Genomic DNA, 23,433 nt, shown 5'->3' on the forward strand with positions numbered 1-23,433 from the left:
GAATTTTGTCAAATGCTTTTGCACTGTCTATTTGAGAGGAATCTATGATTTCCCTCCTAAGGTCTATTAATGTTGTGAACTATATTGCTTGATATTCAAATAGGAAATCAACCTTTCAGTACAGGGATAAAATTAAACCATGAGTTAGTATCCTTTTTGTATATTGCTAGATTCTATTTGCTAATATTTTGTTAGGGATTTTTGTTCATGAAGGATATTGGCCTATAGTTTCCTTGTCTTTTATTTTTTTGATCTTCATATGGGGGAAATTCTGGCCTCATAAAATGTGCCGTGAAATGTTTTCCCTTCCTTTATTTTCTAAATGATTTTGTGTACAGTTGATATTTTTCTTAAATATTTGGTAGAATTTACCAGTCAAGCCATCTGGGATTGGTGTTTCCATTGTGCAGAGGTTTTTAATTTTAAATTCAATTTTAAAAATTGATGTAAAAGAATTTAGATTTTCTATGTCTTCTGCAGTCAGTTTTCATCCACTGAATTTTAAAGTTTAGTTACAGTAGTTCTTTTTATTTCTAGAGACTCTATTTCATTACAATTCAAATCTGCTGGTTTATTTTTGTACTTTCTTGTTCTCTAGAAATATTTTAATTTTATCTCTTGTTTTTTAAAACATAGAAGACATATTTTATAAACAATTTAAAGGAATAATTTGTGTCTCATAAATCCAACATCTGAAGCCCTTTGGGGATACTACTGATTTTTTTGTTGTTGTTGTTTCTGCTGGTGCTCATTCATGGTGCCTTGATACATTTTATGCATAGTAATTTTGATAGTGGGCTACTCATTATTCTTGGAAAATTATTTTGGGACATTCTTTTTACTTTTTAATTGAGGTAAAATTCACGTAAGAGTAATCATCTTGAAGTGAACAATTCAGTGATATTCAGTACATTCACAATATTATATTATCACCATATTTACCTAGTTCTTAAATATTTCTGTCAACCCAACTAACCTGTTTTCAGTATTAATGGATTTATTTATCCTGGACATTTCACATTAATAGAATCATATAATATGTTGTCTTTGGTGTCTGGGATCTTTCACTTAGCATGTCTTCAAGCTTCATCCATGTTTCAAAATGTACAGTATTAATTTTTATGAGTGAATAATATTCAATTGTGTGGATGTACCATAATTTGCTCACCTACTTATTCATTATTCAGTATTTGGATTGTTTCTATCTTTTGGCTATTGTAAATAGTGCTGCTATGAACATCCAGGTACAATATTTGTTTAAATATCAGTGTTTAATTATCTTGGGTATATAACTAAGGGTTGGAATATCTGGGTTGTTTGGTAATTATATGTTTAACTATTGAGTCACCTTCAATAGTTTATATTTTTCTAGAAGTCCATTTCATCTAATTTTTAACAGTATTAGCATGAAGTGCTTTACAATATTCTTATTAATATCTGCTATAAGTCCCTTATTTTATTCCTAATATTGTTCATTCAACTTGGTTTTCACAGAAATAACAATTTTACTTTTGTAGTCATGTTCCATTGATTGTCATAATATTAAAATTAAATTATGGAATTACAATAACAAGTTCAATTGGTTTAAACAGGTTTGGAAACAAATATAACCCCATCTTGTCTCTTATAACAATCAGTTGGTGGCAGTAAGACTATTCTGACTTAACAGAGAGGAGTTTATCAGCTGCAAGCATTTAGTAGCTCCTGGGCATTAGTCAATAGGTTTTACAGAGGGATTGGAATGTAGAGATAAAATTTTTAGCGTATATCAAATTTTCTGTATGCAGGATGAAAAGAGCTATGTTTCAATTTACTGAAAGCATTTTAAAAATTTGAGTATAGTTGACAATGTTATATTAGTTTCAAGTGTGTAATAGAGATTCAACAAGTTATACATTATGCTATATTCAACCACAAGTATTGCTACCAAATACACTTTCAACCCCTATGATCAGGTGTGCAGTGTTTTTCATGTTCTCCAGTAATATAGTATTTTTGGCAGGTTTTTGTTTTTTTCAGAAAAAGAGAAACTGGTACATTTGAAGGCTTATCTTATATATTAATGAGTTTCCAAATTCTAAAAAACCCTAGGTTTTATATACCCATGTGCAAATTCTTGACCTATGTAATGAAGATTTTTCTAATAAAAAAATAATTCATGCACCTACATGAAATAACCTTCTATTTTTATGGCCATGCCGTTAAAAATTGTATTTTGTATTTTCTTATTCCAGTATAATTAACATATAATGTTATATTAGTTTCATGTGTAGAGTATAGTAATTCTACAATTCTATACATTACTCAGTGCTCATCACAATTTGTGTACTCTTAACACTCTTTACCTATTTCCCATCCCCCATCTACCTCCCTTCTGGCAACCACCAGTTTGTTCTCTGTATTTAAGAGTCTTTTTTTGTTTGTCTCTTTTTTCTTTCTTTATTTGTTTTCTTTCTTAAAGTTCACATATGAGTAAAATCATATGGTACTTGTCTTTCTCTCACTGATTTATTTCATTTAGCATTGTTGCCTCTAGATACATCTATGTTGTTGCAAATGGCAAGATTTCATTTTTATGGCTGAATAATATTCCATATTTGTGTGTGTGTGTGTGTGTGTGTGTGTGTGAAAGAGAGAGAGAGAGAGAGAGAGATCTATTCATTTATCTACAGATGAACACTTAGGTTGCTTCCATATCTAAGCTATAGTAAATAATGCTGCAATAAACATAAGAGGTGCACATATCTTTTTAAATTAGTGTTTTTGTTTTCTTTGGCAAGGAAAATCAAAGCTAAATTAAACTATTAGTACTATACTATACTAAAATAAAAAGATTTTTTATACTAAAACAAAAAGATTTTTTAGTGAAGGAAACCATCAACAAAACAGAAAGACAACGCACTAAGTGGAAGAAGACATTTGCAAACGATGTATCTAATAAAGTGTTAATATCCAAAGTGTATAAAGGACTTATACAACTCAACACCAAAAAAAACATCCAGTTAAAAATATGTCATGACCATTTTGAAAAGAAATCCAAAATTTTGCTTTTGGTTTGGCCCCGAATGGGGTCTAATAACAGTAACCCTAAAACTGAAGTTAACTATATCATGGGCTTTCTATATACATAATCCAAGAAAGCTGACTTAATTAGCAGTAAGGAGAAATGCTGTGAAAACATGTTAACTCGTCATTTTTTAAAAAGATTTTATTTATTTATTCATGAGAGACACACACAGAGAGAGAAGGCAGAGACACAGGCAGGGGGAGAGGCAGGCTCCATGCAGGGAGCCCAATGTGGGACTCGATCCCAGGATCCCAGGATCATGACCTGAGCTGAAGGCAGACGCTCAACCGCTGACCCACCCAGGTGCCTTAACACATCATCATCTTTAAAGAGATATAAACTACATCAGAGGCTGACCAATAACAATTGCAACATAATAAGAAATATATATTTGGTCAATGCCCTCTCTTTCTGAAACAGAGCTCCTAAAACTCTCATAATTTCCTGAGTGACAAGCATGCCAGGAGCACTGTTATCTCTAATATTTGGTCTTTCACCATGGTTCCTGACACAGAATTCCTTAACTCTTATAATTTCCTGGATGATGGAGGTGATAGGAGCAACTAACACAGATCTCCTAAATCCCTTGGAATTTTAAGGGTCATAGGAAACACCAACTTAGTGTTCAGAGTTGGAAAATTGGTTGGTGTGAGGAAAAAAAAGCCATATATTTGGTATCAGAAGTGTTGTGAGTAGATAAACAGTTTTCCTTTAACATGAAAGGTAGCAAGTATTGTAAATAACCAACATATGAACATTATTACACATTAGACTGAATAACATAGTTCTTTGAGCTTAAAGCTGGCATAAGAGACCACAGATTTTATCATCCGGGCTCTCAAGATTTCTCTACAATCCTTTCTCTGTTTGGCAAACTTTCCCATTCCAAACAACTGATGTTTTAAGTTTGCACAAACTTCTCCAGGCCTTTTACCCCATCATAATCAGATTCAACAGAATGTCTTGCTGACTTTATCGGGGGGGGGGGGGGAAGTACCACTAAGTGTGAAATCCATCAGATCTCCTGCCTTAATACTCTAATAGTTCTAATAATAGCAACAATTTTTTCCTCCTTTCATATTTCAGAGGTCAATGTCTCCCCACATAAATTCAAGGCTGTCTTGGCCAAAGCTAACACATCCTTTCCAAGACTTACACATTTTCACATTCAATGCCAGGTCTTTCACATATCTACACTTTCATTATTGCTCCTGTAATTATGACAATGGCCTCTATCTCTATATTAGAATGCACTTCTTTCCATATTCGCCAGAACTCCATCAATGGTCCCTTGTCTCTCCTGTATGCCCTGTCTCCCATTATTTTCTTTAATAAAATGGATCAATTGGTTGCTAATTTCATTGAACATCAATAATTCTGTATACTAAAAAAATGGAAAACAGAAAAAATATATATATATATATTTAAAGATACCCATAATCTCACCACCCAGAAATAGGTATTCTTAATATCTTGATATCTATCCTTTTCCTCTCCATTTCCATACATAAAAATATATGCATATTTTTTATGGTAGCCAGCCTCCAAGATGGTCCCCAGTGATTTCCCTCCTGGTATTCACACCCTTGTATAGTTCTCTCCCACATTGCAACAGGGTTTGTTTGTAGGTCAAATATCAGATGACAGAAGTACTAGTATGACATTTCTGAGATAAAGATAAAGAAGACTGTGATTTTTTTTGTTTGTCTCTGTCTCTTGCTCTTTCACTCACTCTGTCTCTTGCTCTGTCACTCACTCTAGGAGAAGCCAGCTGCCATGTCATAGAAACACTCTGGCAGCTATTTTTTGTCCATACGATAAGGAAAAGAAGCCTCTGGCCAATAGCTGTGGAGGAACTGAGAGGTCAACAACCATGTGAGTGAATTTGGAAGTGGATTCTCTAACTCAATCAAACCTTGATATGACCATAACCCTAGCCAACAACTTGTCAGCAAATATGTGAGGGACTCTGAATGAGAGCCACTCAGGTAGGCCAATCCTATATTCTTGACCCTCAAAAACTATATGATATAATAAATATTTGTTGTTTGAAGCTGTTAAGTTTTAGTATAATTTGCTATGCAGCAATAGATAATTATTACCATAGTGTTCAGGAACCAGCTTCTTTCAAGAATATATTTCCATGTACAGAAATCTGTTGCATTTCTATACACTAATAATGAAGCAACAGAAAGAAAATTAAGAAAGCAATCCCATTTACAAATGCACCAAAAAATAAAAATACCTCAGAATAAACTTAACCAAAAAAAAAAAAAAAAAAAAAAAAAAAAAAAAGAATAAACTTAACCAAGGAGATAAAAGACTTCTAGTCTGAAAACTACAAAACACTGATGAAAGAAATTGAAGACAACACAAATGGGAAGATTGGGAAGATATTCCATGCTCATGAACTAGGAGAAAAAATACTGTTACAATTTCCATACTACCCAAAACTATCTATAGATTTAATGAAATCCCTATCAAAATACCAACAGAATTTTTTACAGAACAAGAACAAATGATCCTAAAAGTTGGATGGAACCACAAAAGTCACTGAATAGCCAAAACAATCTTGGAGGGAGGGGACAATCAAAGCTAAAGGTATCACAATTCCAGATTTCACATTATACTACAAAATTGTAGCAATCAAAAAGATATGGTACTGGCACAAAAATAAACACACATATCAATGGAACAGGGTGTATAGTCCAGAAACAAACTCACAATTATATGGTCAATTAACCTTTTACAAAAGAGGCAAGAAAATGCAGTGGGAAAAAAGACAGTCTCTTCAACAAATGGTGTTGGGAAACTTGTCAACTACATGCACAAGAATGAAAATGGACTACTTTCTTAAACCATACACAAAAATAAACTCAAAATGAATTAAGGACCTAAATATGAGATCTGAAACCATAAAAATCCTAAAAGACAGCACAGGTAATAATTTCTGACATCACTCATATCAACATTTTTCTAGATATGTCTCCTGAGACAAAGGAAAAGAGCAAAATAAAGTATTGAGACTACATCAAAGTGAAAAAAACTTCTGCACAGCAAAGCAAGCAATCAACAAAACTGAAAGACAACCTACTGAATAGGAGAAGATATTTTTAATTGACATATCTGATAAAGAGTTAGTATCCAAAATATACGAAGAACTGATAGAACTCAACACCCAAAAACCAAATAATCCAGTTTAAAAATGGGAAGAAGACATGAATAGACATTTCTCCAAGGAAGACATCCAGATGGCCAACAGACACATGAAAAGATGGTCAGCATCACTCATCATCAGGGAAATGCAAATCAAAACAAAATGAGGTATCACCTCACACCTGTCAAAATCATAAGAAAGAACAAGTGTTAGTGAGGATGTGGAGAAAAAGGAACACTTGCACTTTTGGTGGAAGCAAACTGATGCAGCCACTCTGGAAATTAGTATGAAGGATCCTCAAAAAATAAAAAATAGAACTACCCTATGGTCCAGTAATCATACTACTGGGTATTTAACCAAAGAATACAAAAACACTAATTCAAAAAGATATATGCAAGGTTGCTGGGTGGCTCAGTCAGTTAAGCAACTCCCTTCGGCTCAGGTCATGGTTCCAGGGTCCTAGGATGGAGCCCCATGTCAGGCTCCCTGCTCAGTGGGGAGTTTGCTTCTCTCTCTCACCCTCCTGCCCACTCATGCATGCTCTCTCTCTCTCTCTCTCTGAAATAAATAAAATCTTTTTTTAAAATGATATAAACATCCCTATGCTTATAGCAGCCTTACTTACAATAACCAAATTATGGAAGCAACCCAAGTGTCCATCAGTAGATGAATGGATAAGGAAGATATATATACACGATGGAATATTACTCAGCTGTAAAAAAATAATGAAATCTTGCCATTTGCAAAAACATGGATGGAGCTAGAGAGAATAATGTTAAGTGAAATAAGCCACAGTCAGAGAAAGACAAATACCATATGACCTCACTAATGTAAAGTTTAAAAAACAAAACAAACGAACAAAGGGAAATAGAGAGAGAGATAAAGAAACATACTCTTAACTATAGAGAGCAAACTGATGGTTACCAGAGGGGAGGGGTGAGGGGTGAAATAGGTGATGATGATTAAAGTGTACAGTTATCATGATGAGTATTGTGCTCACTTTGGCAGCACATATACTATCATAATGAATACTGAGTAATGTATAGAATTGCTGAATCACTGTATTCTATACCTGAAACTAATATAACACTGTATGTTAACACTGGAATTAAAATTAAAAACTTAACGAAAATATAAAAACAAAATAAAACAATGAAGAATATAATTCTATACATGATAATCCCACAGCTAACATCATATTCAATGGTGAAAAGCTGAAAGCTTATTATCTAAGATCAGGAACAAGACAAGAATGCTCAGGCTCACCACTCCTATTCAACATAGTTTTGGAAGTCCTAGCTAGAACAAGTAGACAAGAAATAGAAATAAAAGGCATCTAAATTAGAGAGAACAGTTAAATTGTCTCTATTTGGCTATTTTCAAATGACATAATCTCATATATAGAAAAACCTAAGGATTCCATTAAAAAAACTGTTAAAACTAATAAGTAAAGTCAGTAATAACCCAGGATACAAAATTAGTGTACAAAATGTAATTACATTTCCATATACTAACAAGGAACTATCAAAAAAAATAAGAAAACAATCCCATTTACAATGGCATCAAAAAAACACTTAGGAAAAAATTTAACCAAGGAAGTAAAAGATCTATACACCAAAAGTTATAAGACATTAGTGAAAAAAAATTGAAGACACAAATAAAAGGAAAGCTATCCCATGTTCTTGGATTGGAAGAATTAATACTGTGAAAATGTCCATACTGCTTAAAGCTATAACCAGATTCAATGCAATCCCCATCAAAATTTCAATGGCATTTTTTCACAGAAAAAAAAAAACTCTAAAATTTGTATGGAATCACAAAAGATCCCAAATAGCCGATGCAATCTTGAGAAAGAAGAAAGCTGGAAGAATCTTCACATTTCCTTGTTTCAAGTTATATTACAAAGGTATAGTAATAAAAACAGTATTGTACTAACACAAAAACAGACACAGACCAATGGGACAGAATAGAGAGCCCAGAAATAAACCCAGATATATATGATCAGCTAATCTTTGATAAGAATACATAGTGGGGGAAAGGACAGTCTCTTTAATAAATGGTGCTAGGAAAACTGGATATCCACAAAGAAAAGAATGAAATTTTACTCTTACCTTACACTATACACAAAGACTAACTTGACATGGATTAAAGACAGAACTCTAAGACCCAAAACCATAAAACTCCTACAAGAAAACATAAGGGAAAAGCTCCTTAACATTGGTCTTAACAATGATTTTGTCATTGGTGGGAATGTAAATTGGTACAGTCATGGAAAACAGTATGGATGTTCCTTTAAAATTTAAAAACAATCTCACTTCTGGATGTGTATCCAAAAGATATGAAGTCAATATCTCAAAGATAAAGCCACCCTCCCATGCTCATTGTTGCATTATTCACAATAGCTAAGATATGGAAACCACTTAAGTGTCAATGGATGAATGGATAAAGAAAATGTGACATGCATATACACAATGCAATTTTACTCAGCCATAAAAAGAAGAAAGCCCTGCCATTTGCAAAAACCTGAATGAACTTGGAGCTATTATGCTAAGTAAAATAAGCCAGAAACAAAAAGACAAATACTGCATGATCTTAGTTATATGTAGAATCTAAAAAAGTAAATCTCATAAAACCAGAGAGTAGAACACTGGTTGCCAGAGGTTGTGGGGGGATGGTGAGGGAGGGAGAGATAATGGTCAAAGCACACAAACTCTCAGTTATAAGATGAATAAGTTCTAGGTGTCTAATGTACACCATGGTGATTATTATTATTTTATTGTATACTTAAAATTTCTTGAGAGTAGATTTTAAATGTTCTTCCTCCCACACAAAAAATGGTAACTATATGAAGTGATGGATGTGTTAATTCACTCAATTATAATAATATATATGAAATCAAAATCATCACGTTGTACAACTTAAAAATTCATGTTGCACAACCTAAATATATATAATTTTTATTTGTCAATCATACCTTAGTAAAGCTGGGAAATATTAAAAAGCATATTTCTGGGTCTATAACTATGAGTTCTATATTATTATATTATTGTTTGTGTTATATTTTATTTTAAATATAAACCATAATTTGCCCAGTTGATCCCCTACTATTTCACACTTAGGTTGCTTCCAGATTACAAACAATATTATGAGTATAATTGATGTATATATATATTAAATATTGTAGATTTATAGCATTATTTCCTTGGAATAAATTATTGAAAGTAGAACTGCTCATTTAAAGTCAATAAATGTCCTAACTCTGGGAAACGAACTAGGGGTGGTAGAAAGGGAGTGGGCGGGGGGTGGGGGTGACTGGGTGACGGGCACTGAGGGGGGCACTTGATGGGATGAGCACTGGGTGTTATTCTATATGTTGGCAAATTGAACACCAATAAAAAATAAATTTGTGTTTAACCTTTCAAAATACATGGTCAAATTGCCTCCCACCAGTACTTTTTTCAATGTTTGAAAGAACTCACCTATAAAACTCTATGTGGTATTATTTGTTTGTTTTTATTTTGTTTGGTTTGTGGTTTAAAAAAGTATTATATTATTTGACAATATTTGTCATAGTTACTTTCTACCTTTCTTGGGTCAATTTGTGTAATTTTCCTCAGGATTTTAAATGTGTGACATTCTCTCTCTCTACTATATCTACACTATGTCTGAGAGGATGTTAAGTGTATGATATAGACCCCAGACTCTGAAATCAATCTATCTAGGTTTGAATACTTTCACTTGGGCAAATTACTTATACCCTCAATATTTTCATTTGTAAAACAGCACCTGCTTCAACATCTTCACCACGTGTTGTATGGATGCAATTAATAAATATATGCACAAGTGTAGAACGCTTAGAATAGTCCCTATAATATATTTAGTCCTCAATTTTTTTTTTTTAGTCCTCAATTTTTAAGCCAAGACATTATATTCATTTCCTGGGGCTGCCATTACAGAGTACCACAAACTGGATGGCTTGAAACAACTGAAATTTATTCTCTCAAAGCTTTGGAAGCCAGAGTCTGAAATCAATTTTCTATACGGTGCTTCTCTCTCCAAAGTTTCTAGGGGTAGAATCCTTCCTTGCTTCTTCCAGCTCCTGGGGGCTCCTGACATTCCTTGGCTTGTGTCAGTGTAACTCAAATCTCTGCCTCCATCTTCACATGGCCTTTTTCCCTGTGTCTCTGTTTTTCTGTCTGTCCACCAAACACTGTGTGTATCATTCTGTCTGCCCCCGCTTTTGGTGTGCTCACCAATCATTGGATTTAGGGCTTATGCTTATCCAGTATGACTTCACTTTAATTACATCGGCAAAGACCCTATTTTCAGTAAGGTCACACTCTGACATTCTAAATGAACATGAATTCAACCACTACATTACATTTCTAATGTTGTGCTTCCTTTTTCCTTATTCCTCTTGTATTCTTGATTACTTTCGCCGGGAGGTTGTTTTTGTTTTTTAAGATTTTATTTACTTATTCATGAGACACAGAGAGAGAATGAGAGAGAGAGAGGCAGAGACACAGGCAGAGGGAGAAGCAGGCTCCATGCAGGGAACCTGATGTGGGACTCGATCCCGGGACTCCAGGATCACGCCCTGGGCTGAAGGCAGACACTTAACCGCTGAGCCACCCAGGCATCCCTCCCCAGGGATTTTTCAACTTACATGTCATTTCACAGTCTGACTCTTATACTCACTTATCAGTTTTTCTGGGTTTCTATTTTCTCATTTCTTCTTTCATAATTACACATGCCTTCCTAATTTTCTTTTGCCTTTTCTAGCTTTGTGATTTATTTTTCTCCCTTTGACAAAAAAAAAAAATATGTGAATTTTTCTTGGAATAAAGCATTGGGAGTGTTCTCTAATTTGTTAATATGTTGTATTCATCATTATTATATTAATAATATGCAACTGAAGTTTTCATCTTTGACCCCAAATTAATTAATTAATTAGTTTATTTATTTATTTATTTATTTATTTATATTTTTAAAAAGATTTTTAAAGATTTTATTTGAAAGAGAGAGAGCACAAGCACAAGCTAGGTGGGGGAGGCAGAGGGAGAAGCAGACACCCCACTGACCAAGGAGCCGGATGTAGAGCTTGTTCCCAGGACCCTGGGATCATGATTTGAGCTGAAGGCAGATGCTTAACCAACTGAGCTACCCGGGTACCCCTCCAAAACCTATTATAGGAAGTTTCCTAAATGTTCTGCCTGCTTTGATTTTGTTTATTAATTTCTTGTGGGTTTTAATAATTAGGCACATTGACTTGTGATTAGAGAATGTGAGATTATGACCTAAATCAGCTCTGCTTTTTGTAACATATTAAAGTTTCTTCTGTGGTCTTTTTAATATGAAAACATTATTGTAGAAGTTTCATGAACATTGAGTAAAAGTATGTGTTCTGTGTGGTACACAAAGTTGTAGATATAGACATAGGTATAAAGTCAAACTTATTATGTTATTGAATTTGCTAGTTCTCCTTTTTCTATTTGATCTAAGACATTTATAATTCAGGTGCTGCTACTTGTCAACCCAACAATCATTCTTTTATTTCTTCATCATTGCATTGCATTGAGCATATTGTCACCTAAATAAAAGGCCACATTTCCCAGCCTCCCCTGCTGCTCCCACCTGACTCATTTCTGTCTACTGTGATGTAAGTGATATATGTGTGACAGGGGCAGCTCCTCTTCTTCCTTTCTCCTACATGGAATGATAGCTGTTCAAGCAACCATTTTGGACTATAAGGCAATACACGAATGATGGAAGAACAGCAAGACATAAGGCCCTGGAATATCTATAACCAGAATTCTTTCCATGAGGGAGAAATAAGCCTTTACCCAGCTTAAGCCCTTGCTATTTTAAGTTTTTCCTTACATGCAGTCAAAAGTAATTCTAATTAATACAAGTAGGTTAGTGTCTTCCACTAAGATCACAATTTTGTCAATTATTCCTTGTAATAGTCTTTGTTTTATAAACTGTCATGCTACACTAATTGGTGCATAGAAGTTCATGACTCACGTTTAATGTAGACTTTAGCTTTTGTCAATAAAAAATGCTCTTTTTTCCCAACTAATACTTTATGCCTTGCTTTTTAAATTCATTTGATATTAATTTTATTTTTTTATTTTTTGACAATATCCATTTCTAACTTTTCCCATTTAAACTTCAAACTGGGGATCCCTGGGTGGCGTAGCGGTTTGGCGCCTGCCTTTGGCCCAGGGCGCGATCCTGGAGACCCGGGATCGAATCCCACATCGGGCTCCCGGTGCATGGAGCCTGCTTCTCCCTCTGCCTGTGTCTCTGCCTCTCTCTCTCTCTGTAACTATCATAAATAAATAAAAATTAAAAAATATTTAAAAAATAAATAAATAAACTTCAAACTGATGTAATCTTGTTTCTGTTCCCACCACTGCACTGAAATTGCTCTTGCTAAGGTCCCTTTATTGCTGAATTCCCTTTTTCTGTTATCAATCTTCACTATACTTTATCTTTCTAGAACATTTCATACTTGTTTTTTAAGATACTATGTTTTGTTTAGTTTGCTTTGTTTTTGGTTTTCTTTCTGAAACCCAGAGCCAGATTTCTGACTACCTGGCTTAATCTTCCACAACTATCTCAAAACTGAATTCATCTTATTCCCATTTAAGCCTGTTTCCTTCAGTATACCTCATTCTGGTTAATATCTACACACCCAACCTTAGCATGATCCTTCACTCTTCTTTGGGCCTTCCTGTGTATTTCCAATTAGTTACCAAATCTTGTCAATCTTACTCAAAATTTTCTCTTCCATGCTTTCTATCATAGCTATTGCTTTCATTTAGATGTGCATTGTCCCTTTCTTGGACTATTGCAACAGTTCCAGGGCCCCATTCACCTCTAGTCTCTCCTTCATCCTCCATAAAGCTACTAATCCCATTCTTTGAAAAATAAAACCAAAAATATTTTATTACATATCCACCTTGCTTTGAAAACAACTCTGTTGATTTTCCGCTGCCAGACTCCTTAGTATGATGTACAAATTCCTTGGCAATCTGACACACTCCCTCTTCCACTTCATCTCCTACCACACCTTCCCCACACACTTCCTATGCTCCAACAATAGTAGAGTTCTCACATGACTAGAAAATTTACTTTTAGCCTATGCTTTCATGGCTTCATATTTTTGTACATGTTGTTCTCTCTGCATAGAATATCTTGCCTCTATTCTTTCTTCAGTACACTCTCATTAACCTTTCAATCCCCAGTTAAAATATCACCTACTCTGTGAAGCTTTCCCAGACTCCCACAGAGTTAGTAACTCGTCATTCTTTCTCCTCCATATGTATCCCACCATGTTGACCACACCACTGATATAGTACTAATCATGTTCTGATTATCTTTTGCAGTGTCTATTATATCCCTTCCACAGATCTAAAGCTTTTTGAAACCAGGAACTATCTTATTCAAATCTAGGATCTAGCACAATGTCTGACTTAAAAAAGGAACCCATAGCCAGGGCCAGAATGAAGAAGATTCCTGGTCCTCACAACACCTACACCTTCCCAGTTCACTACTGCCTAAAATTTTACAATTCCACCCCTGACTTAATACCTAAAATTCTACCTTTCCACCTCTGACTTAAGACACTCGCTACTGTGAAAATATGTCTCTAGGATGGGCCAGAAGTACTCATAGTCATTTTACCAGACCTTTTCCAAAGAATACATTTAGAGGGGTATAAAAAGTGTATTTTCAGCACCAGATACTTATTGGGGAAATGGAAGAAAACAGATAACATACTTTGTTGGCAGAAACTTTTTCTTTCCTGTGTCATCTTGGTAGATGAAAATGAAGTAACTAACGCTTTAAAAATAAACAATCATGATTCTTTTGGTTGAATACACTGTTACGTATTCCCTTCTCTCTTTCCTCTCCTGGAAATTCCATAGGGCCAAGGATCTTTGTTTTGTTTACTGATATATCCCAATTAATAATTATTTGAAATGAATGAATGAGTGTATATGAGACTAGGGGAAAGGATGGCTGTATTATTTGGATTTAGAGTTCCTACCCTCCTCTAACTATTAAAGAAGTCATAACCCACTGAGTCTGTTATATAACCTTTACCATTAAGGCATACCTCGATTCTAAGGCCTCTTCCACACCTGAGTTTGTGATTCCATTAGAATCATCTAATATTGGCATACCTGGGTGGAATGGGCAGAACTAGAGAAAAAATACTTCCTCTGTACATACATTAAAATGTCAAATCATGATGACATCCTCCAATTGTACCCTCTAAGACTACTATGGATTTATAAGGATATTAACTGCCTCTAATAGAGGATCTTCCTGGGAATGGCTTTACCCTCTTATCTCCCCATTCTGCATACTGTTTTTCTATGCAGTGTGAGGCTCTTCTACTATGGGGATGGCTGGTTGGTTTGTAGTTACCAAATAGGAAAATTTTATTTGTAATGGTTACACCACACTGTTTAATGTGGCTTCAAAGGCACTGATGAAGCTCCTCTCAGGTCACTCTGCTTATAAGTCTAATGACCATCATTACCAAAACAACTTTGAGGATACATCTGATATATTCCCCATCAGACTCTTGCTAAACAAAGTGAACTTCAGAAAACATGGCCTCTCTGCTGATGACCTGGCTGAGTCTGAGGACCTCACTGCTGATATACTCAGCATAGGCTTGGGTTGCAGGTGACAGGAATAAAACAACTCAAGCTAACAAATGGTATGTCTATGGTTGGTTGAGAGCTTATATCTGAAAATAATCAGAGATGGGTACCCAACCTTATATAAAGGATATTACATAAGAATATAACTATGGGCCAGATGATGTTCTAAATATTCATCAGCAATTACCTTATTTGATCTCTTAACAAACCTATGAGGTCGGTAACATCATCATACACACCTTACAGATAAAAAAACTGAGGCACAGAGATTAAGTAACTTCACAATCATCACTTCTCTGTGATAGGATCAGAATTTAAGCTCAGCCAGTCTGGCTCCAGATTCCATATAAACCCTGCTACTTTAAAGCTCATACCATTCAGCTAAATAGCCTTCTAACATTCTTGTTATAAACCAACTTCCCAGTCACTTTATCACCACCACCCCCATCCTCTGCCATTCACTGAAAATTTTGTTCTCTCTCTTTTTTAAAGGATTTTATTTATTTATTTGAGACAGAGTCAGCACAAGAGGGGATGATAGCAGAGGGAGAGGGAGAAGCAGGCTCCACACTCCAAATCTCTCTATTATTCTGCTGTGTGCACTCTATTGAGCAGGGAGCCCAATGTGAGGATTGAACCCAGGACCCTGAGATCATGACCTGACCCAAAGATAGATGCTTAACTTACTGAGCCACCCAGGCACCCCAATTTTAGGCTCTCAACTTCATCTAAACACTAACTCCTACCATCACCTTTAGTGACATCCATGGCTGTATAGATGATCCTACCGACACCCTGATCCTTCAGTTCTATTTCCAATTATCTTCTCCTCCTTCAGTGTACCTCAGCCATCTACTTTCAGAGCCACACCCTCAACTTTGTCAGACCAGAACCTGATCCTTCTCTAAAAGTAATTTCTGACCTCATTCTCTTACCACAAATCTCTCTATTCTTCTGCTGTGTGTACTCTATTGTTTTCAAGACAATGAAGTTCTCGAACCTTACTAGGGCCACCTGTTCATTGAGCCCTCTATTTTAACCCTATCCATAGCCTCCACTTGCCTCACTTCTCTCTATATTGAGCTTGGATTCAATGATCCATCACACCTCCAGCTCTTTGGATCCACTGTACTATCACACCCACCTAGCAAAATCCTGGATAAGTTAACCATCTCCTTTTTCTGCATCTGCACTCAGTCTGCTGAGCAGTGTTAGAAGAACCACCAAACTGCTCTCAATACTGCGTGGTGGTTCTAGTTTACTCACTTAACTGGGTCTCCCATTCTCAAAATGATTTTCTATACTCTCCTTAAACCTCCAAACCCTTAAACGTTGAGCCCTCCTTCTCAGTAAATGGTCTCATTTCCTAGTAATCCACAGAAAATATAAAAAGGCAGAAGAAAACTGCCCCACCTTTGTATTATGAAAACTACAAACTTATCTTAAGGCACACTGGTTCTTTTCTCCTTCATTTATGTTACAGTAGAAAAGATGTTCCTCTCCTCTCTAAGGCTGATTCTGTACCATTTGGGGACTCCACTATATTATCTCCTTTCTCCTTCCCTCCTGTTTAATTGGTTTCTTCTGTCATGATTTAAACATCTCAAAGGCTCTTCCACCTTAAAAATAAAGAAACCCAACTTCACTTGACTCCATATGCCCCACCGACTAGTCCCTCCTTTCATTTCCTTTTCTCTGCCAATTCTCTTGAATTCCCTCTTGAAATATTTGTCCCTTGGCCACCATCCTCAACTGTTGTTGGAATATCAAACTATTCTGATTTTTCTCCTATATCTCTAGTATGATCAGTCTCTTTTGTGGCCTTTACTTCACTGCATAATCTGTAAACGTTGGAGGACTACACAGTTTAGCCCTCTGCCCTCTTCTATTTATACTCTCTCCCTAGGTATATTGAATCACATGACTTTAGATACTATCCATATGCTGACAACTTCCGAATCTTGTCACCAACCTTGATTATCTCTTTGGAACTCCAGACCAACTCTTTATATTACCTAATATCTCTCCTTGGATGTCTCACAGGCATCATAATCTCTTCCTATCCTACCTGAACCCATATTCTTCCTCTCAAATATGCATAGCTGTCAGTTTCCCCATTTCAGTAAAATGGTATCACTATTCACCTACTTGCTCAAGCCAGAAACTTGGAAATTGTCTTTGTCACATTCCTCTTCCTTATTCACCACAGTCAATTCATCACTAAGTCTTATTGATTATATTTCTTAACTATCTCATTATTCTGTCCTCTTCTCTACAACCTGTGACTGCCTTATTCTAGGCCACCATTACTTCTTTCCTATATTATTTCAGCACCCTCTTAGCTAATCCTCCTGCCTCTAGTGTTCTTCTCTAACCCATTCTTTTTAAGCAGAGAGATCCTTTTAACATGGATCGCTGGTCATGTAACTCTCCTTCTTCATGGACTTTTCATTTTTCTTAGAATAAACTTTAAAGTCTCTAGCATGGCAAATCCTCACATGATGTTACATAATTGCATAATCCAGCCCATGACTATTCCAGCCACTTTTTTTCTTGGACTCTATATAACAGCTGCTTTTACTTTCTTTCACTTCCTAGAACATATCATGTTTTTTCCCAGGAATCCTCACATACTACTATCTTTGTCTGGAAATTTTCCCTCAAATCCAAGTGACAAGAAGGAATTGCCAATAGATATTAATTACTTTATGAATGTGGAGGCCTAAGGGAGAGGGAAGAATCCAAGATAAACTTATGTCTGGAGGACTGAAATAATAAAATTCCTGATTATATTTTACTTACCAAATAAAATAGGTTTTCTGGAGAAAGTAGTCCATTTCAGAACAACTGAGTTTAAACCGATGGTTGAATATTTAAGTGGATAGGTATGGCTGTAATAGGTAAAGACCAGAGAAGCTGATTTGCAATGCCTATGAGAGAAGATGAGGAAGTAAGTATGGAGGGAAGTGAAGGTTTTCTATTTCATACTTATTGCATAAATGTATGAAGAATAGATCATTAGCTTTCCCATACTGGTCCTTTACCACACAGAATCCCAAAGCAGAAAGGGAAACCAAACACAAAATAAGTTATAAATGGAGGAATTAGAAAACAAAAGAGATACATGGAAAAAGAATAGCAACATGGCAATAGTAAGTTCTTCCTTATCAGTAATTACTTTAAATGTGAATGGATTAAAGTCTCTAATTAAAAGACAGAAATTAGCAGAATGGATTTAACAAAAAAATATAATCCAAAAAATATATATAATCCAAGTATATCCTGTCTTTAAAAGACTCACTTTAGAGCCAAAAATACAAATAGGTGGAAAGTGAAAGAATGAAACGATATCCTATGCAAATGGCTACCAAAAGAAAGCTGAGGTGACTATACTAATAGCAGACAAAATAGGCTTTAAGTCAAAAATTATTAGAAGGGCCAAAGAAAAATACTATATACTGATAAAGGGTCAACTCATCAAGAAGATCTAACGATATAAACATATATACACCAAACAACAGAAACCCAAAATGCATGATTCAAGATTTAAGGGAGAAATAGTTTTAAAATAATAGTTGGAGACTTAAATACTCCACTTTCAATAATGGATAGAACAATGGGACAAAAAAATGAAAAGGAAATAGAAGATTGAATAATACTATAAACCAACTAGATACAAAAGATATATGCAGAATACTCTACCCAATAAATTTTTAACCTACAAAATAGATCTCAGTAAATTTTAAAATATTGAAATCACATAAAGTATATTTACCAACCACAATAGAATGAAGCTAGAAATAGAAATCAATAACACAAGGAAAACAGGAAATCTCACAAACATAGAATTTAAACAGCAAACTCTCAAACAACAAAAGTATCAAAGAAGAAATCACAAGAGAAAATGTAAGAATAAAAATGAAAATACAACACACCAAATCCTTTTTTTTAAAGAGTTTGTTTGAGAGAGGGCAAAGGGAGAGAGAGCATGAACAGTGGTGAAAGGCAGAGAGAGAGAGGGACAAGCAGGCTCTCCACTGAGCAGGGAGCCTGATGCAGGGCTCAATCCCAGGACCCTGGGATCATGACCTGAACTGAAGGCAGACACTTAACTGACTGAGCCACCCAGGTGCTCCCAACACATCAAATCTTATGTGATATAATGAAGGCAGTGCTCCAAGGGACATTTATATTGCAAACACCTATGTTAAAAAAAGAACTCTAATCAACAATGTAACTTTACACTTTAAGCAACTAAAATAAAAGGAACAAATTAAAACCAAAGTTAGCAGAAGGAAGGAAATAATAAAAATTAGAGAAGAGATAAACCAGAGAATAGAAAAAAAATAGAGGAAATCAACAAAGTAAAGATTATTTCTTTTAAAACATCAAAAATTAACAATATTATAGATTGATTAAGAATAAAGGGAAGAGGGATCCCTGGGTGGCGCAGCGGTTTAGCGCCTGCATTTGGCCCAGGGCGCGATCCTGGAGACCCGGGATCGGATCCCACGTCGGGCTCCCAGTGCATGGAGCCTGCTTCTCTCTCTGCCTGTTTCTCTGTCTCTCTCTATCTCTCTGTGTGACTATCATAAATAAATAAGAAAAAAAATTAAAAAAAAAAAAAGAATAAAGGGAAGACTCAAATTACCAAAATAAGAAATTAAAGAAGGGACATTTTACTATCAATCTTACAAAAATAAAATGGGTAGTTGTATACAAAGAATGAATAAGAAAAGAAAAAAGTAAAAAGTTGTATACAAAGCAATTAGAGAACTGAAAATAAAATGGAAACATTTCTAGAAATTAAAACTATCAAAACAGAAGAATAAATATAAATTGTGAACAAATCTTTAAAAAGCAAAATTATTGAATCAGTTATCAAAAAACATCCTATAATCAAAAATGTTCCAAAGAAAAGCTCAGTACCAAATGGCTTCACTGGTGAATTCTATCAATATTCAAAGAATAATTAAAACTATTCATCGTTAAACTCTTCCAAAAGATAGGAGAGAATACTTACTAAATCATGCTATGAGGCCAGCATTATTCTGATACCAAAGCCAGACCAAGACATTACAAGAAGACAAAGCTACAGACCAATATCCTTTATGAATACAGAGCAAAACGTCCTCAATAATATACTATAAACTGAATCTAGCAGCATAAAAAAAGGATTATATACCATAACTAAGTAGGAGTTAGCCCAAGAATGTAAGGTTGGTCCAAGAAAATCAATGTAATATACCACATTAATAGAATGAAGGAAAAACTACATGATCATCTCCACTTTTTAATGAAAAAAGGAGCATGTGACAAAACTCAACATCTTTTCATGATAAAAACACTAAAAAATTAGGAATAGAACGCAATTTTGTCTACCTGATAAAGGGCATTTACAAAATACCTACAGATAAGTTTATACTCAATTATCAAAAAAATTGAAAGCTTTCCCTCTAAAATCAGAAATAAGTGAAAAATGTTCATTTTTTTCACTTCCATTCTACATTGGACCAAAAGTTTTAGCCAAGGAAACTAGGCAAGAAAAAGAAATAAAAGGCAACCAAATTGGGATGGAAGAAGTAAAACTATCTCTAGAGAAAACATCCTGAAGAATAAACAAAACAACTATTATAGCTAATGGACAAACTAGACAAAGTCTCAGCTTATACAAGATGAACATGCATAAATCACTTGTATCTATACATTAGGAATAAACAATCCATAAAGAAAATTAGGGAAACAATTTAATTTTTCAATATCATCAAAAATACTTAGGAATAAACTTAACCAAAAATGTATAGGCTTGCATACTGAAAACTATAAAACTATACAACATTCCTGAAAGAAATTAAAGAAAACCTAAATAAGTGGGAAGACACCGTGTGTCATAGTTTGGAAGACAATATTGTTAAGATGGAAATACTCTTGGGATGCCTAGGTGACTCAGTGGATGAGCATCTGCCTTTAGCTCAGGCTGTGATCCCAGGGTCCCAGGATCGAGTCCCACGTTGGGCTCCCCATGGGGAGTCTGCTTCTCCCTCTGCCTATGTCTCTGCCTCTCTCTCTCTGTGTGTGTCTCTCATGAAGAAATAAATTGTTTTAAATCTCTTTTTTAAAAAAAGATGGAAATCCTCTTCAAAGTGATCTACAGATTCAGTGTAAACACAACTAAAATCTTAATGGCCTTTTTTGGTGAAATGAAAAGGCTGATCCTCAAATTTATAGGGAGTTGGGAGACCCTGGCTATGCAGATCAATCTTGAGACAAAAGAACAATGTTAGAAGAATCACATTTCCTTATTTTAAAACTCAATACGAAGCTACAGCAATCAAAAGAGTGTGGTACTGGAACACGGATAGACAAATTAGACCAATTGGGGTAGAATCAAGGGTCCAGGAGCAGCTGGGTGGCTCAGTCGGTTAAGCAGCCAACTCTTGATTTCAGCTCACGTCATGATCTCAGAGTCCTGGGATGGAGCCTCAAGTCAGGTTCTGTGTTCAGGGAGGAGTCTGCCTGAGGATTCTCCTTTCTCTCCTTCTTCCTCTAACCCTCCCCCACTTCTGCACATGTGCGTTTGCTCTCTTTCTCTCTCAAATAAAGAAATAAATCTTTAAAAAAAAGAATTGAGGGTCCAGAAATAAACCCATATATCATCTATGGGCAAAATGATTTTGGATAAGGTGTCAAGACCATCTACAGGGGAATGAATAGTTTTTTCAACAAGTGATGCTGGGACCAGATAGCCAGATGCAAAAAAAAAAAAAAAAAAAAAAAAATGAAAGTGGATCCCTATCTCACATCATGAGCAAAAATCAACTCAAGATGAATCAAAGACCTAAACATAAGAACTAAAAGCAAAAAATGTTCATGAGAAAACACCAAACTTATCAAAATAATAACTTTTTTCTTTTTTTTTTTTACAACTAAGAAAACATGGAGCTGGAATTAAAACCAAAGTCTGTTGACTCCAAAGCTTACATTCTCTAATATAACCCACTCTCCAAGAGCCTTCCATAGCTAGCCCCTCATTACTCTGTCCATAATGATCTGTGTCATTGATAAAGAATAAAGCATAGCTCACCAGATACTCTTTCATACCCACCAATGCTCCAGAGAAAAATACTCGAATTAAAATTTTCATTTTTGTAGCACACCCTCCCGGAAAAAAAATTGCCTATTCTTGAAAAGGCAGGAGAAGCCACCTTTCTCAGTCCTACCCTGGCCTCCAGAGATTTACAAAGCCTGACCTGCAACTGGGGTGATTTTCAGGGGCCTCAGAAAGTCTTTATGTAAAAGGAATACCTGTACCCTCATGCTTTCACTTTCCTTACTAAAAGTAGATAGAGGCTTTATTTTTGGACAATTGGGGAAAAAAAGAAAGGCTTTAGACAGCTATTTGTGAGAGAGAGAATATGCTGGTATTTTGATTAGGGTAGATCATATCATTCCATGAGGGCAGATTTTAAATAAGCCAAGGGTATGGGGGCAGGCAGAATAGAGACTAAACCTGCCCTTCCTAAGGCCACACAGAGAGTCAGCTACAAAGCAGCAAGGTTTTATTTGGGGTCTTGTCTCTGTCACTATCATGGAGACTTAGGCAAGGCCCAATGTTCTCTAAATGTTCTGTGATGCTGTAATTCCATTTTATAAATTTGCCCAGGGCTAGCTGCATCTGCATTTCCATTAATGGTAGGCACAGCAAAGTCCTTAGCTAATCCATGAAGTATGGTTGCGTTTATACTTCTTTTATTAAGATTAATCACTATTTAAGGACTTATGCCTTGATTACAGGAATCCTGTTGTGATATGAGAATTTGAACACACTTCTGAAATGTGAAACATGTTTTCAATTACTTACAGCCATTCATGGTTCCAATTCAGACAAAGCTTTTACTCAAATAAATTATTAGCCTTGGCCAGAGAATCTTAACTCATGAAAACACAAAGTTTAAATGTGCTGATTGGTAGTCCCTGTGTAGGTTTTCATGAGGGACATGTTGCTGTCTATATATGCACGGTATTGGCCTAGGACTTACTTATTCAAAGCAAGTGATAGTGATGTAGGTCTAGCTCATGGGAAACTCATTTTCTAAGGCAGGGGCTCACTCAGCCGATTTTGAACACATATTCTCCACTAACTCCTGCGTTTTCCTTTGCTGATATCCTGAACAGGATCCTGCAACTCATATTAGCATTGTTTGACTCCCTAGGGCAGCGAGATGGCTGAGTTAAAACCCACAATCAACACTCCACAGAATTTTAAGAATCACCTTTTCTTCTTGCATTGCATTCCTTTCCTTTGTCTTTGCCACTGTCGAGTATTTCTCTAATGCAAAGGTGACTAGAAGCACTTTCCTTTGTAAATAAAAACCTGCCCTTCAAACTGTTCAATTTGTTAAAGCTTTTGTGATGCTGTGGTCATTTCAATGCTGGATACATTGTTATGGTGGCGTATGTGTCACTTAGAGAGAAGTCACAAAAAAATTCCACATAGAGCTATGGTGATTAGCAAGACAAAGAGCAAT

General features: G+C 35.4%; 1 protein-coding gene across 4 annotated transcripts in view; it reads right to left on the reverse strand.

The window, feature by feature from the left end:
* The window catches only part of RTL4 (retrotransposon Gag like 4), a 498,694-nt gene that overhangs the window by 472,100 nt on the left and 3,161 nt on the right, over window positions 1–23,433 (reverse strand). Inside the window, exon 2 of one of the 4 annotated variants that reach the window (XR_013374510.1) lies at window positions 17,707–17,835. The exons of the other annotated variants lie outside the window; for them this stretch is intronic. The gene's annotated coding sequence lies outside the window, so the exon portion shown is untranslated. Of the gene's footprint in view, window positions 1–17,706; window positions 17,836–23,433 lie in introns of those variants that run through there. 4 annotated transcript variants of the gene reach the window in all.

This window comes from Canis aureus, chromosome X (assembly GCF_053574225.1).
Source record: "Canis aureus isolate CA01 chromosome X, VMU_Caureus_v.1.0, whole genome shotgun sequence".
NCBI classification, from domain to species: domain Eukaryota; kingdom Metazoa; phylum Chordata; class Mammalia; order Carnivora; family Canidae; genus Canis; species Canis aureus.